The 17,614-nt window shown below is 37.1% G+C and overlaps 1 protein-coding gene across 1 annotated transcript in view; it reads left to right on the top strand.

The window, feature by feature from the left end:
* Positions 1-1,508: 1,508 nt before the first annotated feature.
* LOC105193714 (guanine nucleotide exchange factor for Rab-3A) overlaps positions 1,509-17,614 on the top strand; it is a 31,837-nt gene continuing 15,731 nt past the window's right edge. Inside the window, exon 1 of the mRNA XM_026134236.2 lies at positions 1,509-1,740. The gene's annotated coding sequence lies outside the window, so the exon portion shown is untranslated. The remainder of the gene's footprint in view (positions 1,741-17,614) is intronic.

Here is a 17,614-nt window from a genome sequence, read left to right as displayed (position 1 = left end):
CTTCGGAACTTCGCAACGCTGTTGATAAAGTCGTCTATGATGAGTTCTATTGAAGTAAGTCTTAAAACACTGATATTGTTATGAAAATGACTGCTAAAATGTAGATAATTATTGTTCAGATACTTACGTCGGCGGTTTAAAATTTTGCATCGCTAGTTGACAATATTAATATCTTTAATAAATTATCTCCGGGATTTTATTGATACCCTAATCTTAAGCCTGAAGAAACGGCTTTTCCCGTGTACAGTGACGTCCTCTCTACGAATATGAGGCAAGTAAGAAGCTATGAGCCAAACATGAATGATAACAACTAAAAGATGATTGTGTAAAAATATATGACATACCGTAGAAAAAAATGTGTATAAATGGCTAGAAAATAAGAAGATTAATTACAAATTTATTTAAACATTGAATGGTTGATAATTTCGTCAATTTTAAGTCGAACTTGGACGAACGTTGTTGATCATTGAAGAATCTATGTGAGCACCGACGGATGATATAGAGACCGCTAATTTTACGAGAGTTGCATAACTTTGAAAAATATCGCGATAAAAGCAGAATAAAAGTGAGCATTTCAATTTAAGTGTTGATACGATTTTGAGTTTATGAAAAAAAAATTTCAAGATTTTTATAAATATTAAGACTTGCTTTGGAATTCCTGTTTTATCCTGATTGGAAATTATATTCACAATTCAATAATTTCAGTTACATCATCCTAAAGATATCTGATATCTTTAAGGATTTTTGCATAATTTGAGTTACATTAAATAAATAACTTAAAAATAAAAAATGCGAATATCTTCTTATTCTGTAATCAGAATATGCAAAAATTTATTATAACATAAGCAATAATAACTACTTTCGTTTATTTTATAATGTTGTTCTTTGGTAATAATAATTTTTTCAATATCTCGTAAATATATTCCGATAGATATTGAAATAAAAAGTTTCTTTTAAAGAAATAAATTATATAAAAATCAAATATTTTTATTTGAAAAATCGTGTGTTAGATCATTTACTCAAAATCTCTTTTTTAAAGCTTTTTGTCGAGAGAAGACGTTATCTTCTTTTCCTGTTATTCTTTTATATTCTTTGTTTGAAAAAATATTTTGAACACTCTGTATCAATCAAAAGATTTTTATTTTAAAATATCTAGACAAATGAAATAAATAACATTTAACAATAAACAACGTAAAGAAAAAAAAGATATATTTTCTAAATGCTCGTAAATTTCTCTCGACATAAGAAGCGAATAGTTTGCTACAAACATCGTTGTTTGAGCACAAATAACAGTTTAGTTCGCGATCTTAGAAAATAAACAAGAATTCCCAATATACTTTGAACGTTTCATGAATTATTGAACTGAATGAAAACGTGCAATCTCGAAGACCTGCAGTTACAGAAGAATCGAATGCCCGTCGTCGGGCTCTGCAACCGCGCCCGAGTCCCTTTAGTTGAGGACATTTCCAACAGGTGGATCACGAAGCTACGACGCCGACCCTTGCGTCCCGAGAGGCTTCAGTAGCGGTCTATGCCGCGGCGTGCGAATGTTTAGATTGGGTAGATTCGCGTCGCCCTGTATACCGTCGGTGTGACAGTCGCGAGTGCACCGAGGAACGAGGACCGGAAGCGCACCCGCAGTCGCCTCGCGTCGCTTCGCGGGGTCTCCCGATTTTTCGTTTCTTCCCTCCTTTCTCTTCACGTGCGAATGGCAGAGAGGTGCGAGCGGCTAACACGCGGGTAAGTACTACGTCTGGTCGCTCCCATTATTAGAATCGGACCGTGCTCCGGATCGATACTGATTCTCTCTGTCGTCTCTCTTGGCGACGGATACCGCGCGCGACGGATGCTGCGGCGAGAGATGATTTTCCGTCTAACGTGCGGAGAGAGATCGCGGAATAATTTTGCATCTCGATGCAAATGACGCGTCGCGTCGGCTCGTGTTCTTGGCAGCATTAAATCCCGATGGAGACGCGCTCTTTCGATGAGCGTGTGGATTCGGATGAAGCGGAGAAGTAAGAAATGGCACTTGTCATTTATCACTTGCAAATTATTTTCGTGATATTGCATAATATTGCTCCTTTACATTTATAAACTCGGAAGAGATCGAATACGAAAATAACTTAATGTTGAACTTTTTGGAATTATCGTGAATTAAAATACAAATCTCAATTTATTGGCAAATCAGAGAATCTTTTCTTTTTTTTTTATTAATTTGCTAAATAAATGAGTAATGGAAAAAAAATTTTAAGATATTAACAATTTTTAATATATTTTCAAAAATTTAAACATTAAATATCTTTAATAAATATTTTTAATAAATATAATATGAATTACTTTACAAGAAAGGAAGTTATAAAAAAAAAAGACAAGAAACCAGTCACGCATTAAAGTTTTTCTCGTTTTTTAAAAATTTGAGATTTTGGCACTGTATGAAGTTCTTCAAACTTCAATAAATTATTCATTTTATATTTCCGACAAGGATTAAAATGAAATGCAACGTAGGCTACCTGGAAATGTGTTAAAATTTATGTATCTACGTGTTGCGGGTAAACGACAGGAATTATTTATCTGGAAAGTCTCGGAAACGGAGGAGATGCAATATCCTCTTTCTGTCCGTGGCGACCAGCGAGTTCACGTGTGAAACCAGCAATTTAATCGTCCGGTTCCGCGTCGCGTCTCGCGCGCGAAGTTGAATTTCGGGTTTTGCGAAGCGTTTCGCAAAGATATATGTGGGAGAGAAAATATCACGTGTGGCCATTGAAAAAGTAGGCCTTCGCCGAGCGATGGTATGCCGCCTTGAGTAATGCACTGTCCCGCGAATTTCAATGAGGATTCAGCGTGTTTTTTTTTTCGCTTTCCTCAGCACCTTACATAAGACTCAATATGCCGTTTTTCCCGTTGCATCCGGTCCCGCGTCTATCGTCGCGGTGCAACGCGTGCAAAATTATGCTAATGTACGCGCGGGCTATCGGTTATTGGCAATCGCGAAATCGCCTGCGATTGGTGGGTCCCGGTATGAAGAAATTTATTACTAACCGATAAGAGCACTCGTTTGCGGGCTCATCGTATTGATTCGAGTTAACTCGCAACTACTACTGAATTTATTTAATTATATATTAAGAAAAATTATGTACGAGCCATGTTCCCCTTAATTATTAATTTCTTAGCAATTAGAGTCATCTTAACACGACTTTAATTTGAATATCTTTCTTTATTTAACTTAACTTTATTTATCGGGCAATATATTTTAATGGCGCTCTTTAAATTTATTTGAAATCATTAAAACGTACTGAAACAAATATAGGCCTCTTGAACGAGCATATAAATTTAAATCGACTAAGCGGTGGTATCTATGAAACTTTCCTTCGATATTTGCGATCGAGGGGAAATAAAAGAGGGAAAGGGAATAATAAGGAAAAGCTTACATTACTCTACGGTTTCGTGTAACGTAGAAATGTTATGCATCCCTGGTCACCGTAGCAGCAAATTAACGTCTGCCGTGGATTTCTCACGTGTCACTGGAGTATCCTACTTTCTAAATGGCAAGAAAGAAGCGGGAAATTACGTGCCGAATACCCGTTTATGCGTGTGCGTTGTGCTCGAGGAGTCCGGACGGTAATCACTGTCAGCGTGATTCGCGTAACAAACGCGCAGCCAGCTAATCGTAAAATCCCTACGCGTATTTTTTAAATAAAAAAAAAAGTACTTTTACGATATTCATCAGCGTGGAATAAAATTGCGATTTATCGTGCGTAGGCGTGACTAGAGGCGTGTAGATCGTGGAAAAATGGATACACACGGCGGAGCCTGTTAGGTTCGCCGAGGCAGGGTCCTTGCACCGATGCGCAACACGCTTGTGCTTACGCACGATTTTTCTGAATATCTTTTTCGCAGGCGAGAAACCTTTAAATGTAACACCGTTCGCGCAAGCATCGCGCAAGTTTCTCTGCGCTTTCTAATTGCGCGAAAAAAAAGCAATAGTATTTTGCATCATTTAAATTTACCTTTCTATATGTGAGGTGTTATCGCGTCTGGCACGAAGGAGAGCTAATAATTGAATTGGCGTACAACGGTTTTAATATCGTCCGTCCGATAATTTTAGGAGCGTTAATATTTACATCGCGTGTGCATTAGCACACAAAATTGTCGATTTGTTTCCACAAAATATATTCCTGTCACGATGTCGTGCGTACAACCGCATTGTTTCCAGTTATGCTTTTCATTGTTTATCAACGACGCATGCGGAAAGTCATATAGACGATTGATGGAATATTTTTATAAAAGTATAATCGAGATGTGGAAATGTTAATATTATAGTTTTACAAGTTCTCCCGGCTTATCGGAGGATAATCTGAGTGGAATTTTACGAGCGTTCGATTTCTCCGGCGTATGTTTCGTGAATCGTATCGACGTTCTTTGATGTCGAGCAAGAATAACGAGTGCGGTTCATCGAACTTTAAATGTAATCTGATGAAGTACACGCATCCGTGGTTCCCAATGCTGCGGCATCAATATGCGACGACGTGTATTTACGCGGGCGACACGAGAACCGCATGAACTCGCATATGCATTGATCGCATACATATTTTGTGCACGACACGAATGTTTCCTACATTTTTCACGTAAAATATGCGCGATCTTTGTGGATTCAATTTTAAATGTATTTCTATATAAAATAAATAAAAGTCAGTAATATTCTGCAATTTAACTGGATAACTTGTAGAGCGGAATGAATTTCTTAAACCAGAAAACCATTAGTAAAGAAACGTATTTATTTGTCACTTTATTTCCGTCTTCGGGCAAATTGAAAGCAAATTTAATTGCGCGTTTACGGATGACGGTAGCCGCGAGTGTGTCTGAAGGTGTCGCGAAGAGATTCTTCGCGCGGGAGTTCCGGTTTTTCTATTTAGCCAGGGAACAAGAGAGAAAGTGCGATGTTCGGCGCATGAGAAATGAAATCTGGCAGGCTAATAGTATCAATTATAAGGAACCTCACCGGGAAATAATTGGCAATTCTTGGCAATAATTTAACATCATTGGTGACATTTTAATTACATCGAACGAATGTTGGATCATGAGAGCACCATTTGATTGATGGCACCTACGAAAGAACTCGGAAATGCGCTTTTTGCGAAACGAACCGTTGCATGATGGCATATGACATTTAAAGTGGTCCGTTATTGATGGCACCAACCGGGAAGCTGATGATTTTACATAAAAAAAGAGTGAAATAAAATTTTTCTACACAATTTCTACGAAAATAAAGAGAGAAATTTAATAAAGATACGGTGGACTGACCAGTCTTTACTTTTGTCCAGGTATCGAAAGAACGGATTTCTTAACACAAAAACGTTTTCGTAATTATGATTAGCATAAACTGCCTGCTTTTTGCTATTACGTAATAACCAAATCGGAGAGAACTGGATGAGATCAGTCGTTTTAATTTTATTTGCGAGCTACGTTTAGTGTGTTTTGTATGTGTGAATAAGACCCGTCACACCTGCGCTATCAAATGTTCAATATATTAACCCTTTTAACGATCACGCTTCAGTAAAGCTTCACAACGGTCACATGAGGTCAAAACGACCTCAACGACTTTGAATGATTGTCGTGCCAAAACAATTGATTGATTAACAAAAAAAAAAAAAAAATTATTAAAAAAGTTACTAAACATTCTTCAAATAATGTAAAATACGAATCACGTGTTAATTCCAACATAGCAAAAAAAAAATTATTGAACCAAAAGAAATGACGTAGAGAAAATTCAGCCCGAAACGTACAGTGCGTCGCATTGATGCCTGGGATATCGATTTTAGGAACCACGTTTTTTTCTTGATTATTTTTATGTTCATGACTGAATGCTGCAGTGATCGTTGACCGCAGCATTTGGTCATGAACGTAAAAATAACTAAGAACGAAACGTGGTCCTTAAAATCGGTACCCCAGGCATCAATGCAACGCACTGTACATCCCACAGTGACTGTTAAGGGTTAATATTTTTTTGTCACGCGAAGGGGCGATCATCTGCGCTTGAAATTTTACGCGAAGCGAAACAAAGGCAGGGCCCAAGTTCGACATAAAGCGCGATCTCGTTATATCTGTAGATTTCTCTCTTTTAACGCGAAAGCATTCGCTCTACTCGAGGTGAAAGTTGACTTATTGTGCAGCGAGCGTGCAAAGTGTCTCGATCGCAAGTATTTGGCGTGGCGTGTATCTGTCTTATCGCTGAAAATTGTTGGCTGCTCTCTACCCAGTATGTCATTAATCACCCTTGCCGGATAAGCTGCAGAACAGATGTTTAGCAAGAAACAGTTGCGATGTGAAAATCGAGACTCGAAGAAAAACATTGTAGTAAGAAATCTCGATAAGAAATCAAGTTAACGCCGAATTCCAAAACATTATTGGAATGCAATGCGTATCTTTTGGATCTCCATCTTGATATGGAATGCCTACCGGAGCATGCAACTGGAAACAAGTAGATTAACGAATAACACGTAAAGCGAACTAATACGGTTCTCGCAGCGAGTTTAATTACATTCCGCTCAATCTTTCTAAGTAAGGAATCTTTTAATTGTCAAGAAGAAAGTATATTTACAATGCTGCTTAATGGTTTAAAAATTATTCTTGAACTATGTGCACATTTTACAAATATTGATAATCAAATTGTAATAATCTAGAAATTCCGAAAATGCCAAAGATTGATAAGCTAATTGGACAGTTGTGGAAGTCGGCGCTGCAATAAGTCTGCAATTCAAATTAATTTGAGAAATATGATCCTTGATGATATTTATATGTGATTCATAATTCATATTGTAGGCAATTATGAATTAAAGGATCATATTTCTCAAATTAATTTGAATTGAGCATTTATTACAAAGTTCCTCAACTGCCTATTTATTTTCTCAAATTTATTTACATATTAAATATATTACTATATTTTTTACAATACTTTTCACGGAGGAGGAATGTAAATTTGATAGGATAAATAACAGTTTATTTTAAATTAAAATGAGACGGTGTTCGTCGTAAATCAGTTTGTGTCGCACGGTGCAATGTTATTGGAACATTTTTTAAAATTTAATTAAAATATTATTAAATTTAATTAAAATCCAAAATCTCTCATTAACTATTTGTTTCTTACTTAACTGTTGTTTTGAAACAGTGTCAGCGCTTAGGTAAGCTAATACGTAAGAAGCAATTAATATCCGTGTAATGTCATCGAAGAAATACAAAGGTCTGTTCGCAGAAGTCATTGCACTCGTTTGTCTTTAATAGGCGACATAATTGCTGTAATTTCGCGAGTAATGGTCACTACAAATTAATACCTCCGAGGCATTTATTATCGTACGTGCGACGCACAATAAAGATGCGTAATAGCTGATGAGCAGGTGCTCAAAAAAAGAAAAAAAATTCGAAGAAAATGAGATCGTTTATTTGTAATTTGAAATACATCTTTGTTATAAGCGGTTATCGTAGCGAGGCGAAATGTGATTGTGAGTTGAATCGCAATTACCGTGAAAGCCCAAAGGAATCTGTTTTATTGCGTCGGAAGCAGAACAAATAAGATTTTGTTCCTTTGTTTATTTATTATCGCACGTATTCATCTAAGAAAATGTTACATGCGCGAGGCGTTTATAATCAAATAAAAATGTCGCAAGTTCATCTCTTTCGCACGCGTGACTTTCATACCTGCTGAAAATGATATCGTCCGCTTAGCCAATTAGAGCTGATTTAATTCAATGCCGCTGTAATATAAACCGCGAAAGCGCTGAAACGATTGCGAAGGCAGCTCGCAAGGAATATGCCGCGATTCAAACGCGGCAATGGAAAATTACGAAAGACGGGCGCTTCTTCTTTTCCTCCGTCGTCGGATGCGGCAATCTCATTTGGCGGAAGGGCAGCCAGCTCTATGATTGCGCTCGTCGCGACGTTGCTCGCCCGAATGAAAAAGATAACGCAGGTGCTTCCAACCGCGGAGGATCATTTTTTTTTTTTTATCAATGTGTACGGCCCTGAATTCCCGGATGCCGTTATTCGAGCAGGCCGTTCTACTTGCCCTCGCGCCGAGCGAGACTTTGTCAGCCTTTCTAAAGCGCCGCTCGAGAGTCCCGGGTGAAATATTCTCGAGGCATCCGCAAATCATCTTGGCAGTATACGATAGAGTCTGCCTCTAAGGCCATTGGACTACGAAACATCTTTGATTATCAATTCTCTTTGAAAGCGCATCTGAATTAAACTTGCGTTATAAATTGTGTTTAATATAATTGCGCTTCAATGTTGTTTACCAAATATTATTATATAATTGTATCAGCAAATACAATTATTTTATTATTTAGTTAATATTATTATATTTTTCAATTAGATTATTGTATTATATTCTTTAGTTATTTAGTTACGTCTAGTCGGTTTGAAGAGCGCAAATTCTGAAGAATTCATTGATCGAAACGTTACAACCGCTATGCATTTTGCAATGTAAATTATTTTTTTTTACTTTTTATCACTTTTGCAAAGAACATGTCTATAAATATGAAGAAACTGAAAAAATAAATAACAAAAATTTTTGAGACGAGAGACTTGAGAAACTTGATAAAACTTCGCTTCGTCTACGTGATGACGAGAGAAATCACAGGGAAAATCACGGCATGCGGATGCGTTAATTCTTCTAAAATGTCACGGATCTTTCGTATCGCGATGCAGGAGGAGAATAGAAGAGTCAGGTGATTGTTGTAATCACAAAATGTGGCACATATTAGTGGCTGCATAATGGATAAAAAGCGGGATAAGAATACAATGGAGAAGCGCGTGCACACAGCGATGCCCAATTAACTTGCAATGTACACTTATTCCGGAAAAGAGAGAGAGGGGGTGGGGTGGGGGACAGACAGAGAAGGCTAATTGCATCTCGTGCCGACACTTGCGGTAATTAAGCAATTACAGTTATCAATCCGTGCTCCAAAGTTTGCACGAACGTAGATCGAGCGATTCGCTAACGCAGAGTTTTGCCAGCGATTTGGGGAAAAATCCCCCAAATTTGAATTTTGTTATTTGTTATTATCACAAGGGATTTTTCGAAAGATTATGGATTAAAAATATTATGGATTTTTAGTTTCTTTTCCTAAAAATTTTCCTAAATTTTTTATTCATCCAAAAAATTCCGCGTTATAATAACAAAACCTACATTTGGGGTTGGGGGGGGGGAGAGGAAATTTCAACAGCTGGCAACTCTACCGGGGCGTTGCGGATTTCTCGCGGGCTTCCTCCGGACGCGCTGTTCATTCACTTTTCATCGAGGGCAAAAAAGTGATTACGATTCGCGATTGTGTTGTGTTCCGTCAACCGGTTTCGCATGCACGTCGCTATTTTCAATAACCGGTCGTGTGAGAAAACCGGTCTCGCGCGGGGCTCTCCCGCCGTGGATTGTTGACGATAACGGAATCGCATCGACGACGGAATCGATGATGAAGTACATACACGTAATTATCATACGTATCATACGTTGCCGCGTAACGAAGACTCGGTCCTCTGTCCCTGTGCTCGAGATTCTTTGCTTCAATAAGGCCAGCGTGCACTTACGAAACGATCGGACGGGACGCGCCCGCCAATTTATTGGGACGACGATTATAATGTTGTGCTATGTACGCAGCGTCCCTGCTTTTCGAAGGCACGAACGAGGCTCGTGACGTGACGGGAATTTCTGCAATGCGCGTGCATTCCTTTACCGCAGTTAATTATATACGTGTATAACTTTTTTAATATACCCCGCCGTGTACAATACGTGCAATGCGCTTTAATTAGAAATATCCGAATGCATCATCCGAACGCAAGCCGGTCATTAGTCAGATAAGCGGAACTAATCGCTTTTTCCACCGCGTTGTATTATAGATATGTTTTATTCTACTTCCACGTGACTTGTAACCCCGTTATGAGCTTTTCCTTGACATTACTGCGCTCTGTATCGACGCATCTTCTTCATCACATTTTTTTTTGCTTTAAAAGAAGAGTAACCGTGATTGGTTTATTGGCGCAATAACAAACGCGTGAATTTATATGATTCAGCTTCGGAGATCAGCTTCTTGCATTAAAATTAATTGATCAATCTTCGCTTATGATTAATATTAGAACGCTTTCTTTATTAACATATTTTAATTGGTTAAAATGAACAGATAAGGCTATAATCCCCATCACGCGTTGTTTTATATTTATTAAATCAATTAGATCAATTTTAACTTGTGCTATTATTTCTAGCTTCCGTTTATGACTTCGTTTCAAGACCGACTGTGTTCGGCGCGCAGTCCATAACACTGCGATTGTATTTAAGATTTACATATAAAAGTTTATTAGGCACTAAACTATCCAGCCTCGACGGTAATTGGCGCTTATTTTTACTCATTCGTAGAGATTGTTACTAACGTATGAGCCACATTGTCGAACTTTTGACCGACATTTCGATAACGCTCCCACAATTCTGTTGCACGGCACTAATTACGAGGCTTCTCTCGCATTCACGCAAATTTTTTATGTTGCACTTTGTTCATATTTTATTCATCAATTAAAAAAAAAAAAAAAAAAAAAGAAAGAAAGAATATCCTACTTCCTACATTCACGCGGAGGGAAAGTTCATAACCTGTTCATAACGTAGCAGCACGGATCCCATGGGTTAATAAGCGAGATCGCTTCGGATGAAGTAGCCAGGCTGAGTGAAGAACCACGCACGTGCACATGCACTCACGCACGTGTACTCGCGTTAGCGCACTCGACGAGAAGCGCCCACGATTGCCGTAGAGAATTTTTACGAGCGAGTACACAAGAGGGAGAGAGGGAGAGAGAGAAAGCTATTTCGTTTATGAGTTAGAAGTACGGGAAGTCGTGCACCACGCTCCGGGTACCCGTCGACCGTGGAACCCGTCGTACCGGTTTCCTTCGGATTCCGGTTCGACGGCACCGGGAAGATGTGGACGGGGGCTATCTCTGCCCTCGAGGCAGCCCTGAAGCACCCGTCCGCCAATTTCACGTCGGTGCACCGTCATTTGTTTAACCGGGTCGCGTACGTATAAATTTAGATAATCTTACACTTGGACCTGAACATTCTCTGTTGATCAACATGTTCGAAAAGCTGAAAATCTTTGAATGCAGTATGTTATTTCCTTTCACTAAAAGAAAAATGATCAGAAAAGGAAATTGGTAAACAGGAATGTGTTTCTGATTAACTTGAAATTTATTTTTTTTGAACGAAATTTGATTAGATATTATTTTTTAGATATTACCACATTGCTAATATTATTTTTAACAATTTTTTAATTTTGCGCAGCAGAGGAAAAACAGGAAAACCGTTAAAATTTGCTAGTCAATTTAAATATCGCAGGATGATTACTGGTCATTAGTATTCACTGCGTTTTTGTAAAAGCTGAATTTCAGTTTTGCAGGTAGCAGAGATTTTTTATAGATGTATGAACTTTATGTAATTTTGAGAATATGCTTGATATTAATTTTTTAACTTTAGTCCAGCTTGAATGTGACTACGTGGCAAATAATGTGAATTTAATTTGTGCCATAATGTCCGTAATGAATTCGGCATATCAAGTTATATCATGTAGTGAGAAAGGTCGCGAGATGGTCGTGAGCTATTTGCATTACGAGCATGAGATCGCTTTTGAAACTTTACAACCTTGTAGCGGACGTTGCATAATGTTTACTAGCAGCAAAAAATTTATTTTAAAGTTATTTTTATAAGCAGGAAAGAAATCATTAAAAAAAAAATTTTTTTTCAAATAAAATGTATTTTATTAAATGTTCATAAAACTTGCTATCTCACAACCTCGTTTTTTTTCCTCTCTTCAGTAAATTGTAAATTACGTTCGTTTTATATATGAACTTCTACCTATAAAGTGCCTGGTAGAATTCTGTGGCTAACAAACTGGTATTGATAAGAATTGTGTCGCGTTAATATTTACCAAGTTATTTAAAAAAAAGGAAACAAAATGATATTCCACTATCTCCTTCCTTTCTCTAATCAATTTATTATACGACGGAGTATATTACAGAAATTCTTGTAGAGAAATTTGATTTTAAATTAACCAACAAATTGCATTTTAGAATACTGCTGTGTGTTAAAACTAAAAAACTTGAGTAATACGAAATCAAAGTGTCGTAAATACAATATATAAAAATCTTTTTTGAAAGAAAAAAAGCCTTGCGATGGATACGTCTGATGACACTTTTCATTCCGAAGCATCTTACGTTGCTTTTATTATGCTATAGTTTACGGTCTTCATCGTCATTAGATTGCTACGGTTGTAGATTCCATTTCAATTTCAGTATGGCTTTACGGGATTCCTTTGCAAGGTGCACGATAGCAGCATCCTTATCCCGTTTGAGATAAAGTGAATGCCTGCTACACATACATGTGCAACATCATGCGTTTACGTCGTGTAACCGGCGGAGATAACTAAAAACCGCGACTGCAACATTGGAGGATGCAGGGATGTTGTTGGCTGCATAAATCTCGTAGGTTTTATCGCATTCAGCCGGAAGCGACGAGTGTTCGTAATATATCTCTGAATCTTTTAGATATTTGTCTAGTTACCACTATAAATCGCGAAACATTGTGTCGCTGAAACGAAGCTATACCATATATTGTGAGTTAATAAATCGATTCTTGACATTTAGTGCCATTGTTGTTCTATCGACATTTTCTTCGATCATTGTAAAGTATTATTTAACAGAAGAACAAAATTTGTGTATAATAAGAAAAATACTTTCTCATTTTCATATATTTCGAAAAATATCAAACACTGCGGAACCGTAATTATTCATTCAATCCAACGTTTGACAACTTTGCGTTTGATAATATCAAAATTTAAGCTATTATCAAACATATATATTAAAAATTATGTAATCCAAAAATTTTTGTAATTTATTTGTCTACGCGAGATAATATTACGACGAGTTAATAAAGAATAATTAATTATTGCAATTATGATATATGTAAATGTTATTATTTAAACTATATAATTAAAAGTATAGTCTATGTTTTATTCTACTTCTTCTAATAGTTATGTTCAGTTAAAGTCTTACAGACAGTTCCGGTTAATACTGCATAAATCAAAGGCAATTACGCGATTTCAAGAACTATCTTACGAGGACGTGTTACGATCCCACGGTTGCGCGTGTGGAATCTCGTGCGCCGTATGGCGTTTACGCTCTTTGAAGCGGAATAGATTCGCTTGAGTGCACTTTCTCAGAGGAATTTATTCCAAGCGATCTATATGATCTTTAAACCAGTATATCATATGTGCAGTGTAATGCACAGTACTTGAGTCGATACGTCTCAACGAGATTTTCTGCTATTTTTCATAACTTTACGTTGTGTGTACGTCGAAATCGGATGTGTGTACAGAATTAGTCTTTTTTTCTTCCCAAAAAAACTCAGGGTTTCCAAGTTATTGGAAATAAAATAAGTTTTTACGAATTATATTAAAAAAACACAGAGAAATGATGATATATTATTCTGGTTTACACAATTTGAAATGTAATTTAATGAAATTGTTATAAAGATTAGTTTCTGAAATATTGAAATTTAAGGGGGTGCGAATACTGGAGGGGTATTTTGTCTCCCGAGAGCAGTCCCAATAAAAGTTTATTTTAATATGTTAAAACTAATTAAAATAATATTTTTTATACATTAATAGTCAATTAAACATTAATACATTTTTTAAACATTAATAATCAATTAATTGTGCTTTTTGTAGACATCAAATTTATGATTAAAAAAAAAGAATTCCCAAAAATTGATAATTTTTTCAGTACCATATCAAGAAGATATGTAGTCCGTTTAAAGAATCATGATCAAAATATAAAATGGTCTTTCACAATAAATAAATAGTCTTTCCATAATACAGGTATTTCTGAGAAAAATTTAACAATCTGCAACAAATAACTTATTTCCCGTCAATTTTATATAATATCCCGTAATTTTATCTGTCATTTTTAATTTTCTTTGGCGTTACAAACTACAACACAAATTGTAACTGTGTAATAATTTGTAATTTGATCAAAGAGTCGATTATATGTTTCTCTCAATAAGAGTTCCACATTTTTTTCCTCTTAAAACGTGTTGCGTGCGCGAAGTCGTTAATTGAATCGCGTACGATACTTTTGCGGGCCGTTGTATACAGGTTGTATGAGGTGCGTGAGTTCGTTGACGCCGATAGACGCGACGTCGCTATAATAAAATAACGAACCCATTATAACGCCGGACCATTGTCTGGGCAGTTGCTCTTTGTGACCCATCTAACACGACCCTGCGTCACACGTGCATCGTGCTTCTACGTGGGGCCCTTTGCACGATGGAATTCACCATGGCTCGTGCGCAGTCGGGTCACGGCTCGAGGGGGAACGTGAGAGCACGTATCTACACATGATCTGCGCGATACTGTCGCGGGAGTATAGGCATATAGGTATGCCTATATGCGACGTATGTAATATCGTGTATGCGTATGGGATTCCTGCGCCGGCACTAGCAGGCCTAGGTGCATCGACTGTGCACGTTTAAAAATAAACTTGGGAAATTGCACGAGAGAGGGATCGTACTCCGTCCTGTTTCCTTTCAGGCCCCTTGTTTACGCGTAATTATGCCGGCTCGTAAGCTGCAACAAAGTGGAAGTTGGGGAAAAATTGGGGTTAAAAACGTTCACGAGATCGATAACAGCTCGATTTGCTGATTTAATACAGATAATTAAAAAAAATTGTAAAATTATTATTTCCCTTCAGCAACATTACGTGACATTTACAAGAATTCGATGATATAATTAATTTTTGTTTTGTGTTGCAGAATAAATCAAATTCTAGCAACATGATATTTTTCAATGAAATCTCTCCATATTACATTTAACTCGAAAATTTCATTGAAAACTCGCTTGTTTATAAAGGAAACTTTTATCTGACACGGAAAATGAGATAATCAATCGACACAGGAAGCTCTCGTAAAACGTTAGTCTGTTATCATCATTTACCTAATAATCATTCATTCGTAACGTTCTGTCACGCAAGAGAAATTCAAATATTTCTTTTTACGTAACTTATGCGCGGCGTTTTTCAATTGATAACATTGATACGCGTAAAATATAGAGATGTATAAAAAACATTTATTCATACATCTGTAAACGCTTGAAAGTAGACTCTTGCAATTTTTATTATTTGGAAGTTTTTTACAACGTTTCTATTTCCATTTAGAATATATAAAACTATTTGCTTCGAAGCAAATGGAAGATACAAAGTTTATTGAACTATTTTATTGTTACGAGTATTGATTTTAAACTTATTAAAAAAAAAAGAAGAGACGCGACGAACAAAACTTTATTAAAATTGTATTTTCCTTCGTCTAGAATTCTGACGTTCTGACACAGCGTAGTGAATATTGAAAGATGTAATTTAATAGGTGGCAGCCGCAGTTGAAATATTAATGGTAACTCAGACGCCGCGTAGTTTACCTCAAAATATGAATTTTTCAAGCTTTATTGCGAGCGCTCGTCGCGCTGGAAATATCCCCTAGAGCTTTAGGAAATTTGAAAACGTCTCGTCCATAAGAATTTTATTTGCGAATTCCATCACGTTGCAATCTATAAGCCATCATCTATTTCTCGCATATGCGTCGACATGTTCGCATGTTCGTTTGACGAGGTGAAATCGGCGCCGAAAGTGACGAAATCACACGCAAATAGCCGAGGATAACGTCTCGCGCGCGCGCAATACATTCATGCGTGGCGTATACACGTGTGTATGCATCGCAAAGAATAGAGACTTTCACGGTTCCTTCGAATTTCTCGTACGTCTCGAAGAATTTCTCGACATTAGCTCTTGTTTGCGGTAACTGACATTTAAAAGGCGAACCTCGAAAACCTTGGATTGTTTTGCAACAAATTGCGATGTGAAAAGAATTTTCTTCCTGCGCGAGCTTCCGCTGTTTCCTCTGTAAAAACATTTTATTTAATTCTTTGAAAGCATACTTTCGCATAAGTAACTCGTTAAGAGACACAGCGTTGAATGCTCCTTGCTTTCTTGTTCGTCTGAAATTATAATTCTTAAAAACTTTCCACAAGTGTTTAGCGATTTTATCTTCAAATATTAATAGCAAAATTTCTCTCTTGAAAAAAATTTACTAAATTCTATGCACAAAAAATAGAAACAAATGTTTTTACAATTTTTGTCCCAACCGACACCTTTTTTCCAGAATTATTCCGTATATTTTTGCACGAGTTTTCACGTAGCAACAAACAAGTTGAGCTATTTTTGTAAACCGCGGTTTGTAAACAACAAATTAAAAACGCTACGATGGATTTTAATTTAGGGGGAAGGGGGAGTAAAGTTTTATTTATCGGCCTCGGCAGGATGCAACTGAGATTTCACGAAGCTAAAGTTTGTTCTGCAGCGGGATTGCAGTGCAAGGCGACGTAGCGAACAATGCATCGCAATTGCGCTGTAAGAAGAATTTTCAGGTGTATTCACGTTGCGAGCGGAAGGTACGAAAGAAGCTTTTAGCGTTGCTTCCAGCGCTAATTGAGCTGCAAAGTAAAGGAATAAGTATTGTGCCCGTTCCGCACAGAAATAAGAGATCTAATAAAATCCTTCTATTATTTACAAGTGTCAACGAAGCCAATTGCCCTGGCGGGGGATGATTGATTACGACATAGATTTATAAGAGGAATAACTATTTTTGTTCCTCCTGGAAAAAGAGGAAATTACGTTGGACTTTAATAGCCGACATACGCGTAGGAAGAAACCAGTGGATGGTTAACGTTAATGTTCCCAGCCGCGGTACGTAGGGGCCGCCGCGCATCAAGGGTCACACTTATCTCATTGAGCCCTATCAAACTCAATTACGGACGCTATAATTAACGTTCCAGCTAGCTGGCCTACTCGAGCACCAATAGATACCCAGGAGAGGGATGTTATTATCGAAAACTGCGCGTGGGAGGGAGAGCTATCAGGCGTGCGAGTGGCAGGGGTGAAGTGGGATCCCTGCAAGGAGAATCAAGTTAAATTAAATGCAAATGTACAGGCAAAAATGTGTAGCTAACTGACGACCAGACAACTGACCATCAGACAAAAATCCGACCAGTCAATGGCGCGTTTGTCGCCCCGCTGGTAGAAGCAGACGGCTGGCGGAGTCTCTCTCGACCAAGTAGAAAAAGAGCTATGACGATTCATGGTGTAAATTGTACTAGTATTGTCTAAATGTGGTTCTTCATTCCTGTCGCATTGAGGATTTATTTTAACGTATACGCATGAAAGTGCAACAACACTTTCTCAATCTTTTCTCTAACTTTTTGTGTAGGCATTATAATGCCTTACTTTTTGAGTATCCGCATACATATATAAAAAATAATGTCAAATGAACAATTTATTGTTTCATATACAAGCATAAGTATATAAAATCTTCTTGAAGAAATTTTCTTTATGTAAGCAAATTGTGTCTAAGATTATGTTTAAGATTTTTACAAGATTTTATATTCTTGTTTATATATGAAACAATAAATTGCTGATTTGATACTAATTTTTTTTCTGTGTACACAGTAAAAAATAAAATGCTAGTTTAACACTTGTATGTCCCAAA

The sequence above is a fragment of the Solenopsis invicta genome, chromosome 8 (assembly GCF_016802725.1).
Source record: "Solenopsis invicta isolate M01_SB chromosome 8, UNIL_Sinv_3.0, whole genome shotgun sequence".
Classification (NCBI taxonomy): domain Eukaryota; kingdom Metazoa; phylum Arthropoda; class Insecta; order Hymenoptera; family Formicidae; genus Solenopsis; species Solenopsis invicta.
The sequence above is the reverse complement of the archived record's forward strand: the minus strand, read 5'-3'. Positions and strand labels throughout refer to the sequence as shown.